Source organism: Diadema antillarum, unplaced genomic scaffold (genome assembly GCF_040938485.1).
Source record: "Diadema antillarum isolate AM-2024a unplaced genomic scaffold, OU_Dant_1.0 scf00000103, whole genome shotgun sequence".
NCBI lineage: Eukaryota > Metazoa > Echinodermata > Echinoidea > Diadematoida > Diadematidae > Diadema > Diadema antillarum.
Window position 1 is genome coordinate 1,333,212 of NW_027270992.1, and position 18,664 is coordinate 1,351,875.

General features: G+C 41.1%; 1 pseudogene; it reads left to right on the forward strand.

The window, feature by feature from the left end:
- Positions 1–295: 295 nt before the first annotated feature.
- On the forward strand, positions 296–18,638 carry LOC139718935 (uncharacterized; annotated as a pseudogene).
- The last annotated feature ends 26 nt before the right edge of the window (positions 18,639–18,664 follow it).

The window sequence follows — 18,664 nt, forward strand, 5'->3', positions numbered from 1 at the left end:
CACCAATGGGTATTTAAATTCTGAAACTCTGTACCCAGTAACACCAGTTTATAGATGTTCAAATGCAAAAGACTGAAAATCATCCATACTGAGGATGAGCTGATTTTGCTGCATGATATCCAAAATAAACATTTCCCATAGTCACCTGCCCAGGTACGTTTGTATACTCGAGACCTGTCTTCAACAGGTTACTGTCACTTGCTCAAACTTGGCTTTGTTTACATACGAGGTTCTGTTAGTCAAGTCTCTAATCAGTCTTTGTTTGTATGTTTCTTTCTCTTCAGGTCGTATGAATGGAGAGTTAAAAGGAAGCAGAAATGATATTATGAGTTCTCACAGGATAATGCCATGTAGGAAACACATTTATATGTGCCTGGAACTAGTCTGCAAACAAGCTACAAACTAGAGACCAGAATGGAGGGAAGCTAAAAGGTGGTTGTAGCCACCTTTATACTTGTACCTGTGAGACTGAGCCATTAGTAGTGGTGGTGTCAAAATGTCTTCAGTGGCGTTTTGCACCACATGCTTGGGCCAAAACATCCGTTTGTCAGATGCGAATTTGACTGCCACGAGAACTGATGGTTTCAACAATGGAATCACGTTCAGCGACAGACCGATACCTGTGGGTGAGAAGGTGACCATAGAGATAAGAGGAGTCCTCACAAACTGGAGTGGTTCCATTCGATATGGCTTTACAAACCACGCCCCTGGAACCATTGATAAACTGCCTCCGTATGCCATGCCAAACCTGAGCTCCCAGCCGGGATACTGGTGCACCTCGCTCAGCGATAAGTACAATGAAATCGGCAATACTCTGACGTATTACATCACCAAAGAGGGCAGTGTCTATGCCTTTGTGAACAATAACTCCATCACAAGTGTGAATGCGGACAGAACCTCTCTAGATGTGAAGAAACCCATGTGGTTTGTGATAGATGTGTATGGGAACACAAATGAAATAAGAGTAAAGGGAGGTAAGTCATCATTTCAGTTGACTCGATATGATCAAAATCCTTTTTTGAAGTGCACCTTTCAGAGCAGGGGACATCATTAGCACCTGTCATATTTTTGCTCAATTCCTTTTGTTATCAGGAACTTGTTTGAAAATTATGAAAAGTCTTAAGTTTGCTGCATATTCCATTATTTAGTCTTGTTTTGTGGTTTGTAGGCTGGTGAAGCCATTTGACTGTTCAAAGACCCTGCAAATACCTTTGACATTGTAATCATAAGTACGAACAGTACTGACTGAAATCTGTTTTTTGTTGGTTGATTATATGTGATTTGGATCAAGGAAAAATGTGTTCATACGTCATGAAATGAGATATCTGGCTCCCCCCCCCCCCCCACCCCAGGAAAAAAGAAAAAGAAAAAAAGAGAGAATGATTCAATAAAAGGGGGAAGCCCCAGAAAATTGGTAACATTGGAGTTCATACGTATAGACAAATATTCGTCGTTATAAAGAAATTTGTGATATTGTCAGAATAAGTTGGGACATATAAATTTGTATGCTCTCTTTGAATTTGTGACTCACTAAACTATTAAGGCAAGCATGTCCAGATCAAGCTTACCATGAGGAAAACATCTGCACGTGGCAGACCAATGTATGAGGTGATAGTGGGGAACAAAGAGAAAATCCAAAAGAGAATGCTGTCAAATGTGATGGATCTAAAGAGGGTGTGGTCATCCATCTTCCATCTTCTTGTCTTTAGATCAAGATGCTGCTCCGGCTGAGATTCTCGCCCGTGGTCCCGACGCCATGCTGGCTTTTGAACAAGCAGCCAACAGTGGGACCAAGCCCATCTTCAGGACCAGACTCATGCTGGTGGGACAGGACAGGGTTGGGAAGACTAGTCTCAAGAGGTCACTTACAGGTCAAAGGTGAGCTGGACAATGTCAAACACTTCATTGTCCATAACCGTCGGGGCTGCACACTAACCTATTTCATCCACTGGTCCCACCTGCCTGTCAATCTAGTAGGTACCCAGTTTTTCCATTTTTTCACTGGTGAATTCCTGAAAAAGTTACTGGTCGGACAGTGATTTTTACTGGTCAGTTACTTTTGGACCAGTGCCAGAGTGCAGCCTTACATAACCTACTTTTCAATAATTGTAGCACATTAGGATTCTTGAAAGTTACCACAGTGTTAGTTTCCTAGTTGTACCAATGGAAATATTGACTTTTAGGTGAATGCAGAATATGCACACCAACCTTACGTTGGTATCACGCACTGTACATTGTTGTTGTTTGCAAACAAATCCTAAGACTGCTCATCAATAGTAGTGTGTATACAACATAACTGATAGGATACAACATTTTGACTCAGATCTGCACAAGGTCACCCAATGAGATCAGTAACTTTATTTCCTCTTTTGCTCTTTGAAGATACAATATTGCAGAAGTAAGCACAGATGGTATAGACACCATGGATATGTGCGAAATCAATGTCCAGGATGCCACTGGCTGGCAAGTCCAAGATGGAGATGATCAAGAAGAGGCAGCGGATGTCGGTAGGTGTTTTTATTGTTGTTTCTCTGTTTGTTTTTGTAAATTGTAGATGATAAAACAATTTCTTACTGGTAGTAAACTCACCTGAGAATGAATGGATGCAGTTTAAAGTACGCTGTAGCATACTAAAGTTGCAGACTAAATGCTCTGAATGTTCTAAACGTTCATCAAACTAAAAATTTTGAAAGTATAGACTCGCCATCACTTTTAGTCAGACAAATTATGAAGTTGCTTGTAGAAGGACAATGAGTGTTACAGATCCATTAACATTAACATTACAGATCCATGAACATTGTCTAATATCCTTCTGCAACCTATTCCCTGTGGATCCAAATCATTTGGTTGCCTGAGAGCAATCATGTGACCAGTCTTTAAGTTTGCCTTTCATGCCCAGTAGGCTTTTATAAATTTATTCCATTTACCACATACTAATGACCAGTACTAAAGACTGCTGTGTTGTAATTTCGAATGCCATTTTAAGCCATATGTAACCCAAGAGATTCCAGGGAATCCTTTACAAAGTTAGAAGGGAATCTAGAAACTTGTGAAGAAAGGATTGATAATGATCAATATGTCATGTGAACTAGACACACCACAGTCTCCCACACAAAGGTAATTGGCGTGTAGTCCAGATGAAGAGAATTATGTATTCTAATTTCTTATGGCAGTTAGTTTCGATGTATCTTATCCAATCTATGAAGAAAGCAAGCCAGCAGGCATGCTAGTTGAGGAGGAAATGTTAATAGTTTCATGTGGTGTTGATGTAACAGTGCAAGAACCTGTGAAAGGTATTAAGTGCCTATAGCAGTTTTCAGAATTCAGGATCGTATTAAAACTCGATTGTGTTTTTTGAACAGACGACTCGTCAAGACTTCACACAACTTATATCGAGGCCCTGGCCCTCAACATCGCCAAGGTGCTGTGGAAGAAGAAGAAAGAGGAGAAGGAACCAGCGAGCTCTGGTCGCAGCAGCAGAGGACAGAAGTCGGCTAACATCAAGGAGTCTTCGCCTGAAGGAGAAGATTCTAATGATGGCTGGATCACAAGTGCCTCTGACACAAGCAGTGACAATCATGAGGTATTTCTAGTCATGAGTGCTCCTGTAGACTGAGGGGCAGCACTAGCCGATCCTCCTGCTGAGCAGGATTTTTCACAAGAATTGTCAAAAAGGACTCTGGATTCAAGAGGGCGCTACTGCATCCCGCATGGACCCTCGTTTCGTAATATGCATCTGCAGTATTCTGAACATCCCCCCAAAAATTGTATTTAAGATTCCTACAATAAGTATGTCGTAAATGGTCGGAAATATGTCCTTGTTCCCGGTTGGCTTTGCCTACTGCTAGTACTACATACAGATTCATCAAACGCAACAAATGTAACAAATACATAGTAATCGACGATATCGATTGATATACATTGTCAATCTAATTACACATTATCAATCTTCTAATGAAGATCACAGTGTTCATCGTCTTGCCATCCTATAGTGCCTTTTTGAACTTTGGGTCTGTGTGTCTTTGACAAGATAAATTTGCTCAGGTTTCAGATAAGAAACTTTCTTTTCCATGAGAGTGTACATGCTTTTTTATATCACTTCTGTGTGACCAAGTCTGTTCCTTAATAGTACTTTTGTTTACATGAATAGTCACTAAAATTGAATAATGTATTCATTGGGAATTTTTAGTATTACCATGTAACATTACTACCTAACAGAAAAATGGTTCTTATACCGGGTCACATTCAAATAACTAGAGATTGAAAAGCAGAAAAATAAAGAACAAGAACCCATGAGGACACTAGAATTCACCCAAAATGCAGTCTGCAGTATTTAGAAGTAGTAGCATATAATTGAATTTTGGTGTTAGTGAAACAGCTGATTCTTTCTTTTTTTTCATAAACCCATTGAGGACGAGTCCGGAGTATACTCAAGCAAGTGTCCTTGGGAAATGTGTGTTGTAGCAAAACCAGCCCATACTCAATGGGTTAAGCAGGGTTTTAACATGATAATAAAATTCCCTTTAGCTGTTGTGTATTAGCATTTTCCACTGGACCTGAAAATAGGATATTAAGGTATTCCTAATTATCCCCTTGACAGGAAAATTCTTCATCAGAGGATCAGCTGCAGGATCTTGCCAAATCTCTCGACCAGGAGACCTTTGACCTTGTGACCTCCAAGGTCGAGAGGTTCCTCACGGAGGCGCAGTCAGGGCAGTCGGACCTTCTGGAAGAGAAGGAGGAGCAAAAGGACTCAAAGAAAATTGTCCTAAGTATTTGGGACTTTGCTGGACAATCCGTCTACTACACTACCCATCAGGTTCGTTAATCCATTTATACCCTTCATGCTTTTGTCTTCAAAAGTATTCAGAGACCACGTCTTACCCTTCAAAAGGTCTGTGGCTTATTGTGCATAGTTACTTTTGTTTCGAAGTCATTGTCACTTTTTGTCGACAAATTAAGAGACTGATCTCTAGATCCTAACTTGTCTATACAAAGGTGTCGCGACCTGTGAACTAATTGTGTCTTCCCCTTCCTTTATAGGTCTTTCTCTCGCCAAGAGCAGTGTATGTAATCGTCTTCAGTTTATCCAATGAGCTTGACGCACCAGCACAGACCCAGATACGACGAGGAGATGACGAAGCGGTAAGTTTGTGTGATGACTGGAAATTTCTGTACATTCCCCCCCCCTTTTTTTTTACCCTTACAGTGCTTTGTTGCCAATTTGCATGCAAATTGTGACTGCTTTCTTCAGTGATTGTTACAGATGTCTTAGAACTTGTTGTCAATGAATAGAGATTACCTAATCTTCATAATTCCAATTGTGTCACCTTGGCCTTTCTTGTGGACTGAGGCACATTGTTACACCTCCTATTAATGGGCTTGCTAACTTTTTAATTAGGTCAAATTTGGATGAATTGCCGATTGCTAATGAAAAAGCTAGCCATGTTCAGCTTAGTGCCTTGGCACATATAGGGGTTAGATATGACTGATCAAGTGATCAGTTTGTAGCAAATGCATGACTGCCCTTAGTGTGAAAGTTAAGAAGAAAAGATCTTTTATTTTATTGGTATTAGATATCTTTCATCAGTTCATATCAACATGCTAAACATGTAAAAAAAAAAATCACAGTTCATTAGACAGCTATCAATGTTGAAACACCCTAACCCACACGTTATATGTAATTATGCATGCATGTATAGATATACATTACACACAAAGCTTTTGTAAATGTAAATTTTTGTTATATGTCGATTTGCTAAGAGCCAAATTCATTCTGACTATTGTTAAGACGTTTACAGTTTGTGTTTTCATGTCAAGATTCTGGGACAAAGTCCGTCTCCAAGACTTTGCATGACCAACTTTTTTTTCTGCTATCAACACAGGCTGAATACGCAGAGAGTGAGTTCACTAACCTCGACTTCATGGATTTCTGGATGAGGTCCATTCATGCCCACACCGCCGAGAATCGAAAGAGCGCCATCGATGGCACGATGCTCTCACCCCCGGTCTTTGTTGTTGGCACTCATCGCAATAGCCTCGCAGCTGACTTAGATGAGCAACGAAAACTGGTCAGCAGTCATTATGTTCTCTTTTATGCTACCCTCTATTCGTTTTATTTTATGTGGATACAATGTATGATCAGCTGCCGATGTACAGTAACTCCTCAATTTGTATAGAAATAACATTTTTGTTTTGTCCAGAGAGTATTTCTTGAACAGAAACCTTTTCTTTCATAAAATGCTCCAAGAATGCATTGCCAACTGAGTAGAGAAATGTCTAGGTGTTTTTTTTTTTGTTTTTTTTTTTTTTTTTTTTTTAAAGAATTGCCCCCTGTACTGTGTTCTGCATTAATGTTCAGACACAGTGACATACTTCAAAATGTTTGCATTGCAAGTTGGTTTCAATGTTGTGCACAGTGGCCATGAAGTATGAATGATTGAATTCTAGGAAATTTTTAAGTCTATGTCTTTGTTTGTGCAAGCTCTATCAAGCATATTATTTATGCCAAACGAAAAGTTTGGAAGCTCAAAAGCAGTTGAAGAGATCCATGTAGTGTCTCCCGTTTGTGTGAATCTATCAGAGTCGCACAGGTAAAACAACAAAGATGTCGGATCATTATTTCTTAGTGCTTTCTTCCCGACCGATTATTGTCACTACCTGTCTAAACCACGATGTATGGTATCTTCCAAACAATCAACAAACTTTGGTTTGAGTCTTGAACTCTACAATGCAGATGTAGCTGTGGATATCATAACTCTCATTGAAGAAGCCAATTTAAATGTTAGTTGAACAGAAAGAGATACTAGTTGATTGTATTGTAATGATGGCAAAGGAGGTTTAAGCGCAAGTGAATAACTAGCTCAATGAATGGCTGATGCTCAATGTCTGTACAACCATGTGTTTTCATTGCCTACCCATATCATAGGTTGCAGAGAAATTCAACAGAATACAGAAAAACCTTGTGGGAAAGCCCTACCTCAACCACATCATCCCAACCTTCTATGCAGTGGAGAACAATATTGATGATGGGGAGGATGAAGAGGTAGGAAAATAGGTTTTTCTTGTTGGCAGACAGGAGTCTTGCTAGATCCCTACAACCTCTCTGTCATTTGTGTTCCCTGTCATGTGTTTATTAACTTAATTATGTAAGCTGTGCATGCATGTATTGAGCAGTAGTAGACCAATTTTCAAGTATGAAACAACATTTCTCAAAGTTTGAACAGGTATTCTTGCAGTCTTTCACTTCTTGATATAATTACTGGTACATCAAGTGTGAGTGTGCATACAACAGCCTCTTTACACACTATACCCATTATAGGCCAGAATTCACAAAGATTGTTTAAATTATTAGTCCATGGTTTTAGTGTAGTTCATGGATTAAAACGAGTGCAAAATTTGTGCACCTTGCACATGGAATTGTCAGTGTACGTTCATGGTTGAATGTCTATCAGCTTTCATGATGTGCCACATGCATGTACATAATTTACATATCCCTGGGACTAGATTTAAACTGAATTTCAGCCATAATATGCCACATAAATGTGAAAGTGTACCACATTAATGGATAAACTTATAAATTCACTATCCATGAGCTCAAGACATATACACCAAACATTACTTCATCCACACTACCTTCGCATTTCTCATTCTTTAATACAATTTCAAGAAAATTTTTAAAATAAAGTCAGCTGATTATGTATGCTTCTATAAAACAATAATTGAATTATATTTGAGAATCTGACATGTACTCTTTTTGTTGGATACAGTTAAAAAGAAATAAATGTCTGAAAACTTTGTGAACCTGTTTTTGCATTTGCTTGCTATGAGTTCCTCTGTCTTCGCTTGATGTGATTTCACTGTTCTTTCTACATGATTTGATAGCACTTTTCTTTGATCCTCTACAGGTGGTTAAGCTTCGAAGGCACATCGAGGCGGTGGCTGGTCAGGAGCCCTACATGGGGGAACATATTCCCCTCAAGTGGCTCTGGTTCCAGAAGAAGGTGGCAGACTTCTTGTCGCAGGGCATCAACTACATGAGCCTTGACAGTGTAAGTATATGGGTGGGTGACACGACATTTGTTCCTGTGACAATTTACTCCGGTCTTATTTTCACTAAGGACTCACATGTAGGGTTAGGGTTAGGGTAACTGTTGTGAAAAGTTTTTAGGTATAGTTTGATGTGAGGATTAGGATTAGGGTTAAGGTTATAAATGTTTGTGGGTAGAATTTGTGTTTGGCTTAGCATGCAGATAGTTCATGGGAGTAATTGTTGCAGGAGCAAAATGTCATGGAACCATGTAGGTGACCTATTAAGGAATGTTGTCTTCCTTTCTTCCTCCCTAGCAAACATTTTTATTTTCAAATCTTAGAGTTAATTGATGATGATGATGATGATGATGATGATGATGATGATGATGATGATGATGATGATGATGATGATGAAGAAGAAGATGATAATGATCATGATGATGATAATGATAATGTTTATAATTATGATGATGATGACAATAATTGTAGATTAACATTGCACATTCTCCGTAGAAATATACTCAACTGTGCATATCAAAATAGTAAAAAATAAGGAGAGAGGAGGTATTTGTTACAGAACTTTGGTCAGAACCGGAAATTTAGCAGTACTGTGCTGGTACAGGGAAAAGCAGCCAGTAATGTTAATCATGATTTGAATCATAACTAATAGGAGACAGCTGAAAAGTTTATTCACCCAACAAAAATACATGTATGTAACAACAATAATCTGGCTATTGAAAAATTTCCTAGAACCGGTGATTTTTCAGAAAATTTTTGAAGCTGCTAATCGAAAATGCATGCCTAATTGATTGAGGGAGACTATTTTGGAGTGTGGAAGTTATGCAAGTGTTTGGTTTAGACAGGGAGGTTGGAAAAGATCTACAGAAATCATAGAGTTATAGCAATTTTCTCATGTTTGCATCCATTTTTTCTATTGACAGGTGACTCAGTGTGCCGCCTCAGTAGGGGTGACGTCCGAGATGGGGGTCCAGACGATGCTCCAGTTCTACCACGACCTGGGGGTCATCATCTATTACGGGGGCCCCGGGGCCAGCGACTCCTCACTGCGGAACACGGTCATCCTCCGCCCTCAGTGGCTGGTGGACATCTTCAGACGGGTCATCACCATCAAGGACATTGATGATAAGGTGGGTCAGAGTTCTGACCTCTCACCTCTAACCTTTAACCTCTCACCTCTCACCCCTCACTGCAGGCATGTTGATTGTTGTTAGTGTTTTGCAATCCTCTCCCCTTACATCTCTCCTTATCTCACCCCCTCCCTTCCCTTCTCCCCTCCCCGCCCCAACACCCTTACCTCTTATCCCAGACACTTGGGGTGTTGTTAGTGTACTGCAACTCTCTATTTACATCTCATTTAAATCTCATCATCTCACTCCCTCCCCCCCCCCCTCTGTCTCTAACTGTACCTGTATTTGCCTCTATCTATCTATCTATCTATCTATCTATCTATCTATCTATCTATCTATCTATCTATCTATCTATCTATCTACAGTGTATCTATCTATCTATCTATCTATCTATCTATCTATCTGTATTTCTTTTGCTCTTTTCTTCTCCTGCCCCATTTTTGAAATGCACTGGTAGAGTTACAATGAACTTGGAAGAACTCATCCTATAGGAAGGGAATCTTTAAGTCTTTGAGCAATAAAATGAGAATAGAAGACAAGAAATGCGAATGATTGACAACCTGTGAGAACAATGTGGCTGCCCTTTGAGTGAATTTATTGAATTCCATGTCTTTTTTTTTAGTGGGCTTCAATTGTTACTTCATCAGCATACAAGATGACTGCCTGCACCCCATATTTTTCTCTTTTTACAAAATGTTTTGCATGAGAGGCATATATATTTTCTTACCCACTTTCCTCCAGTCTGCATGATATACTTGCATTTTTTTTCCAACTGTCATCTGCACAATGTTTTCAAAAGCATATTACACATGTACTTGAACATTGACAGCTTTTATCCATCCAAGGAAGAGGATTATCAACATATTGTAAGACACATTTTGTCTTTACAACATGCTCAGCCATGGAAGTCACACACATCTTGATATAGATTACACTTACATTTGTGGCTTGTTAATCCGTGCTTCTGTTTCTGACAAACAAGGCACTGAGTGAGCTATTTCTACTTCTTGCCCCCCACTCAGTGGTCACTCCTGCAGGATGCGTGGAGTCGACTGGACCAGGACGGAGTGCTCCAGGACAATCTCCTTGACCACATGTGGGAGGATGTCCTTGACCAGAAAGATGTGTTGATCGGTCTCATGGAGAAATTTGACCTTCTTTGTGAGAGGGTTCCTCCAGCTACAACAGTGAGTACTTTGAATCTTTTTAAGCATGATTTTGATTGATGATGGTTTTGTTTGTAACTCTTATCTATGTTATTTGGATTCCAGGGATTGCTTGGAAATAGCTTGGAAAGTCATATCAATTTACTTTGGCACACAAAGGGTTGATGTCTTGCTCTATCTTTCCAATGCCCCACCCCTTTCTCAATGCCCCATCCACTCTTCCAGTGCCCCACCCACTTTAACAATGCCCCATGACCTCTTGTAATGCCCTACCCACACTTTCAATGTCCCACCCACTCTTCCAATGCCCCACCTACTCTTCCAATGCCCCATCCACTCTTCCAATGCCCCACCCACTTTTACAATGCCCCATGACCTCTTGTAATGCCCCACCCTCTCTTTCAATGCCCCACCCACTCTTCCAATGCCCCACCTACTCTTCCAATGCCCCACCTACTCTTCCAATGCCCCACCCACTCTTCTAATGCCCCATTGACTCTTCAAATGCCCCACCCACTCTTCTAATGCCCTATGACCTTTTCTGATGCCCCACTCACTATTCCATTGCCCCTCCTACACTTCATATGCCCCACCCACTCTTCTCAATGCCCCACCTACACTTCTGATGCCCTGCCCACTCTTCCAATGCTCATCTAATCTTCCTCTCCCCACAGCCCAGTGATGCTGACAACACATCACCCAGCGATCCAGAGAGGACTTACTTTGTGCCTTCCCGCCTCCGGGAGTGTCCTGACCAGGAAGACCTGATGGCGGACACTCATGCCTGCATGACTTTCTTTATCACATTCGGTGGCTTCTTGCCAGGTGAGGGTGCCTTGTTTTAGGCACTTAGTTTCTCAGATTTTGGACCACGAGTAATTCATATCTTAGCTTTTTCCTTTGTATGCAAAATGTAGGATGTCATTTGGCGCATTAGCATGAATGTCTTTTTACTTTTCATCATGTTTTATTTTACATGAGCCTTCATTTAGACCCTTGCATTATCTCTTTCCACTAAGCATGATGTCAGAGTACTTCCTCATCAAAATCTTCTAAATACGTAGAATTTAATTTGTTTTTTCCTCAACTTAGTTAGTTCATGTAATGTCTCATTTTGCATCAACATCAGCAGGATAATTGAAGGCACACCAGCTGGCCAATACTTCATAGATTAACATTTTTTCTTTGAAAGAGTCAGTTGCTGTATGGTTTGAAGAGAAAAATATAAGCTAAAGGAAGGGAAAGGTGAAAAATTATTGTTTTGTTTTATTTTAGTTTTTTGTGAGAAGGAGTGATTGAAACATGTAAAATAGGACTGCTTCTCTACCATGCTTTGCTAAGGATGCCCAAAGAATGATTGCATTGACCTTTGACCCCATCTCTACCACAATCATATCTATTCCGCCCCAGACGGTCTCTTCCACCGGATCTTGACGCGAGTGGTGAGGTGGAGTCAGGAGCAAGGGGGGCGGGAGCCACGCCTCTTCTTTCGCCAAGTACGGTTCTTCGTCAACGACGAGCATGATGCCTTGATCGAGATGGCCCCGGCCAGATTTGCACGCATCAAGGTAAACTAACCCTCTTGTGTGCTTTGAGTGAATATTGGCACCAAAAAGAACTCGTAGTGTTGTACACCTTGTCCAAAAGTCCCTAGCCCAGAAAGGGTTCTGCTGCTTTCATTCTCTGTGGACAGTCTTGTACTGTATAAGCTGTTACTTTCACAAGGGTTTAATTTTTGTGAATTTTGCGAATCACTGTTGGACTGTGAATTTTACAACACATGAAAATGTCGCCATGTGCTAGGCTATCAGCGCACTATACGATAGCCTCAGTGTCAGTTTGCGAAATTAACGTTTCATGAAAATGTCTGTGTTGTGCTCATTCACGAAAAAATCTGTGCATGAAAATAACAGCTTATACAGTAGGATGTATGCAAGTTTTCTCATTGATATAGCTTGATGTGTTCAGAGATTATTTCAGAACCGCATCATAAGCAGTGATTCCGCCCACAAAGTAGCAGTGCATGTCTTAATTTAGCCAGTTTGATGGCATGAAATCAAATTACTTTGGATGAATTGATTTACATTGTATGTGAGACTTGTTCCAGCCAGTCTTAACCACTTTCTGCCCTCATTCAATAGTTGTAAAACTTATAAATGCCAGTGATTGTGACGAAGAGTGAAGCTTGAAGAAACATCCTCCACTGCATGACTCATTCTTTGCTGATCGTCCGATAGCTTGAGTACAATGATGCAATTGCTGATGCAAGATCGTGTTATTCAAGTTGCTTTTTCTCAGTAGACAGTTGGGGAGGTATGGAGATCTCTTGCAATAGTAGTGTACACTGTATGCAAATTGTATGAACCACATTGTTGTATATTATGTTACATTTTATAGCAGAATATGATAAGGCAAGCATATTTGGCCCACTGAAGATGAACTGATGTTCCCATAACACTTATTTCCCATTTACTTCAGCCTGAGAATGCTCAGGACTAGTCTTCAACGGGTTAATGTGACAGTAGGTTTCGGGGGGTTTTGTGGGGTAGGGGCGTTTTACCAAATCATTTTGACTATGGACTTTTTGTTATGTGTAGTATCATAGTTTTACATGCCCCTTGTTACTTGCCTCAACAGATCACAGTTTTACGGGTAGATATATACGATGAGGAGGAGGAGAAGGAAGAGGCGGCAAAACTGGAGGAATCCGGCAAAGAAGCATGTGCCAAGGTAGGCGCTTTGTCATCTGTGTCAGTGACTCATGAACTTTAATTGGTGGATGGTTTTATGGGACACCATGTATTCTTTCTTGGATGTAAATGTGTTCCTGGAAAGAACCTACTCACTCTCTGGGGACACACTCACACATCCAAGAAAGAGTACATGGTATACAAGGAAAACATCCACCAATAAACATCCTTCCACCATAGAAACTTTCAAAGAATTCATGACTTGTGTGCTTGTAGGTGGTATTACAGGACAGTGAACTTTAATTTATGATTCATTTCTGGTGTAATAATGTGTGCTTAGAACAGCAACAGATTGAATGCAGATTTAATACATTGTAACATACTTTATTTCGAGTTGTTGTACATTGTCTTGTGGGATGCTTTATTGATAGCTCACAAATGTTCAAGTGCCTGAATCAGGAGGTGTAGTAGATACTATGTAGTCTGTCTTTTTTACAAGCAATTATGTTAAAAAGAAAAATATTGTATTTTGTCATATGGCACCTGGGAAATAACCAGGGCAATTACATGAATAGTTAATGCTGAATTTATGTGTGCGTAACGAATGACCAAAGTCCTTTTGATTTCATTTGCAGTCCGTTTTGCTACAATCTCCTCTATTTCAGACTGCTCGTGAGCTGTACAGTCTGTACGACATTCTGTGTTTCATCTGTATGTTTCTGTCCTGTTTAATGAAACAAATTTTACAGTGGCTCAAGTGTCATTTTCTTCTAATTTTGGATTTAGGTCCACAACTTCCTCTTCACCACACTGGCCGACCTGCGGCGTCTCTGCATGAAGCGGGTCCGCTACGAGTTCGAGGTGGCGTGCCCCTGCAACCGCAAGTGCGCTGCCCACAAGAGGGCGGGCTGCAGCGAGAACCCCTGCCTGCACTTCCTGAAGTTGGGCGAGTGCCTCAGCAGGAAGATCGTTATGTGTGAGCAGCGGCGGATCAGAACCAATGTCTTTCAGAAGTGGTTTCCGTCAGAGAAGGCGGCAGTACCAGGTGGGTTTCACTTTGGTTGGACCCTCACTGACAGCTCTCTCTGACTGACGGTCTCTTTTCACATGATCTCATTGCTTCTTCTTGATAGATAAGGATGTGAATTTTGATTTGAAATATGTTGAAGCAAGTCAATGCTTCGTGTGCATTGCCTCAAGAGTTACTAGACCAGTTTCAGGGGCAAATTACTGCCAGGATTTGTGATATTAATGTTATTATTATTAGACAAATCTATATAGGGCAGCTATTATATAAATATACTCCACCGCGCTGTGATGTAACAGCGATATGAAATGAGATACAATGAATGTGCAAACATTACAAACTTGTAATCTAAAATATGTTGAAGCAAGTTAATGCAGTGTGATCAACCTCAAGTTTATCAGACAAGTTTGGGGTGGGGGTGGGGGAGGATAAAGATTAGTACAAGTATTCGGGATATAAGATATAAATGTGCAAACGTTACGTTATCTGAAATATGTTGAAGCAAGTTCATGCAATCTATGCAATACCTTGTGAGTTGATCAGACAAGTTGGGGGGGGGTGGAAGGGGGAATTACTATACGGATTTGTGATAGAAAATTCAAATGTGTAGACATTACATAAATATGTTTAAGCAAGTTTAATGCAATCTGTGCAATGCTGTGGGAGTGATCAGACCAGCTTCCTGACGTAGATGCTGCAAGGACTTGTGATATGAAATACAAATGTGCAAATATTTCACAACGTCCCTTTGCCTCCTCCGCAGTACCCCTGCCGGTCAAAGTAAATGCAGACTCTTCCGTTAAGGAGGAGAATATTCCGTCCTGGGTGCGTGTCGCTGCTAAACTACTCAACTCAGGATCAGAGAATGCAGACTGGCTATCTCTGGCATACCGACTAGGTAAATTTCTCGGCTTTTCAAGTATTTCCATTCATTGACCGTTCATCTTCAAATCTTTCTAGTTGCTGATTTTGTTTCACAGGGACTGGAGACATAGTTTCGATTGGGAAAGAAATGTGAAACTAAACACTCTGATCTTTCTTTCCTTGTATACATGAAGAGTTTGTTTGCAAAAACCGATAAGTCCATATTTGCCAAATGGAGATATTTGCGATTAATGGTCAAGAAAAATAAAGAGAATAATAAGAAAAATGTTGCTTCTTTTGACCATAACTTTAGAAATGTACTTTTATGTGTAGTGACCAATATATCATTTAAAAGGTATCATTTTGTACTTTATGACAGAGACCGTACTTCAAAATCTTCAAAAATGGACTTATCGGTTTTTGCGAACAAACTCTTCATATACAGAGTATTATCAGTTTCCCAGAATGTTGCACAAATGGTACAGCATGTGGTTTGGGTGTGAAATAAATTTAAGTGGGGTTTTTCTTTGCCGCCATGTAAAATTCAGTTAGGTTTAGAGCCCAACATGCAAAACAAGATTCCTGGGTGCCTGAAATTCATAAAAGTATAAAAGTATTCCATATTCTTATTCAAGTGATATTTCGGCATGCAGTAGTGTATCACTAAATGTCAAGTCTTCGTCATTTGAATGCACACTCTATCTTCAATTGAGTCTTCAACAAGGCTGCACGTGCTGGTATGTGCAGCCTTGATTAGCCATTGTTGCCACGCCAACAACATGAATGCTCACGCCTGATTGGTTCTAGCCTCTGTGCTGGCATAATACAATGTAAGTAGCTGTTTTTACTGTGAGTTGTGTCTGCAGTTCATTGCGAAGTTGGACCCCATTCTGACCTTGTGTGTTTGTGGTCATCTCGCAGGTTACAAGAAAGCCAAGATTCAGAAGCTGACGGAAGATGAACCAAACCCAGCACTGTGCATCCTCCTAGACTGGTTCCAGAGCAGTGGCAACACTGCCCTCTCTGTTGAGATGCTTCTCTCATATGTGGAGCAGATGAAGCGGGATGACGTTGTCGATGTCGTCCAGAAGGGCCAAGGTAAGAAAAATTCATCTTCAGCTTGGCCAGTTTTACTAAAGTATTCCAATTTGTGAATATTTTTCCTGAGAGGTCCTTGTAATAGAATATTCTATCTACTTTCACATATTCTATGGATTTCAATACAATTCTGTCTGGCATAACTATTTTGTTATTGTTATCACGCATCTGTGATCGGGACACGGTTCATTAGTTTCGTTGGTAACCACACCTGAGTTTGGTAGTTGCAAAATGCCAAGTTGAGCATAAGGTTGTGCATAAGCATCCTTCTTTGCATTTCGTATATTCATCTGTCTCTCTTCAATTCTCTTCGAAGTCAATTCATACCATAATTTTGATATTCATTTGCGAGTCTGGACATGTCGGGAGTGGTACTCATCTCGAAAAGGGATTTTGTCGGATATGGGAGATTCAATGTTTAATTTACGCAGCTGCTGAAGAACGATTGCCTACCCAATGGAAGCTACATGTATACATGTATGTATCAATTTTGCATAAACATGCATGTCACGTCCCTCGTCAGCTGGTCTGCGTTCATACTCCCTCTGATAATTTGCTCGATGAACGATTGCCTGTACTGTGCCTTGATTTAATGAAAAGTTTTCTGTCCATTTATTCTTGTGGTGATTTGGGGTAATAGTGAATATCTGAATGCATATTATCTGGATGAGACTTTGATGTGAATGTATGCCACTTGTGTTTGGGAATAATTCTAATCCATATGATTTTATGCAGGAATTTTGTATGAGTTTTGAAGTCCCCCTTCCCCCCCGTAATTATTAGATTGGAAAAAAAAAAATCATGGTGATTTCGCGTATGGATAATAGAGAGATGCGGATAAAGGGAGACCGGATAGTAGAGGTCTGACTGTAATGCCTTTAAGTTGTGAAGTCATGTAAACAGAGCAACTCAGTCGTTATTCTGCCTGCAGATGTCAACAAAGCGCCCCCTACAGTCTTCATCAGCTACAACTGGGGCATTCAGGAGGAAGTGCGGCTGCTACGAGATTTCCTGGAGCGCACGGGATTCCCCTGCTGGATGGACATTGGCCAGATGGGGGGCGGGGACGTACTCTACGGCAAGATATACGAAGGCATCCATAATGCAAAGGTGTGTATACAGTATTCCCCCCCCCCCCCCCCCCCCCCCCCCCCCCGTCCCTCTTCATTGTACCCCTTTTGGAAGGTCATTGCACTTTTTGAGGATGCACTGATCAACATCCATGGTAGTTTTTGTCCCCATGATCAAGTCATTCACTGGTGTTGAAGATGGTCATTGGATACCACCAGTTTTAACAGATGACAATTTGCCACCAAGTCTGCTCTTGGCCACCATTTTATCAAAAGATAAAAATTGATTTTAAATTTCCTTACTATACAGGATGACAGAGGACTTACAGTTGAAATCAACCATATAATCAATTTTAGCTCTTCATAAAAACAGGGCCCTGGTCGCATTTCTGCAGCCATGTATCCTCCCAGGTTTAGATGTGACAAGAAAAAACAAATGTGTGTGAAATTTTGGTGTAATTAGTAAAAGGTGTTCTGAAGCCAGGTTTTTGAGTAGTAATATTTATCGTACTGAAGAGATGTAAGTTAATGCTGTGCAATAATAGTGAAGTAAGTGTTAATGACAGATATGCATTTTTTTTTCATAAGTAGCACTTCTGTCAAGCTGCTCTCTTATTGTTGAGCCCATTCTTCTGTCATCCTGTGTACTTAACCTGTTTTTTGCTAGAGTTTTTTGAAAATGTTTACAGTAGTAAGCCTTAGGAAATTTCTATGCCAATTAGCACTCAAAGCACACAGAGGGTTAATAGGAAGATATTCTTTTGAAAACCCCTTTTCTCCATTAACCCCTTCCCACCCCTCTCTCAGGTGGTCTTGTGCTGCATCACACCACAGTACATCATGTCGGAATAACTGCAACAGGGAGATCAGCCTGGCCGACCAGCTGAAGAAAACCCATCATCCCCATCATCTACAAAAAAGGTTCCATGGCCGCCTCCCGGGAGCCTGGCCCTCATCGTGTCCCAGCTCATCTACGTCACCCTTGATGGTGAGGACCCTCGGCCAGTCCAGTGGCTGATTAATGTTGAAAAGTTGAAAGTTTTTTTTGTGTTTGTTTTGTTTGTTTGTTTTTTTCTTCCAAATTGCTGGAGCACACAGGTGTTTATGACATTTTAGATGGATGTGCAGCTGTGGATGTGGGTTGTGGTTGTGTGTTGAGGTGAAGGTCATTGGTATCTGTTTTGTTTCCTGACCCTTTTTCCTGCAGGGGTCGGAGGTCACGGTGGGTCCTGGGGCGAAGGCCGACTTGCAGCAGAAGTACCAGGATATCATCACCCAGATTCGGCGGTACACACCAAACCCGTTGACCCCATGCCGGCCGTCAAGGTAGAGGGCTCCGACTCGGACGTCATCATCACCGCCAACCTCGGCCGACCGCTCCTCGGCCCACGCCCAGAGATCGGGGCACGGCGGTGAGGAGTCCCCAGCGGGCGCGGGCTCCCACCCGCACCCAGAGCCTGGGCAGCGCCAGTCTGGGAGGAGGGGGGCAGAGGCAGCCTCAGCTAGCCGCCGTCACCAAGTGTGCAATATGCACCATCTTGTGAGCAACACTCTGCTATGCATGATCCAA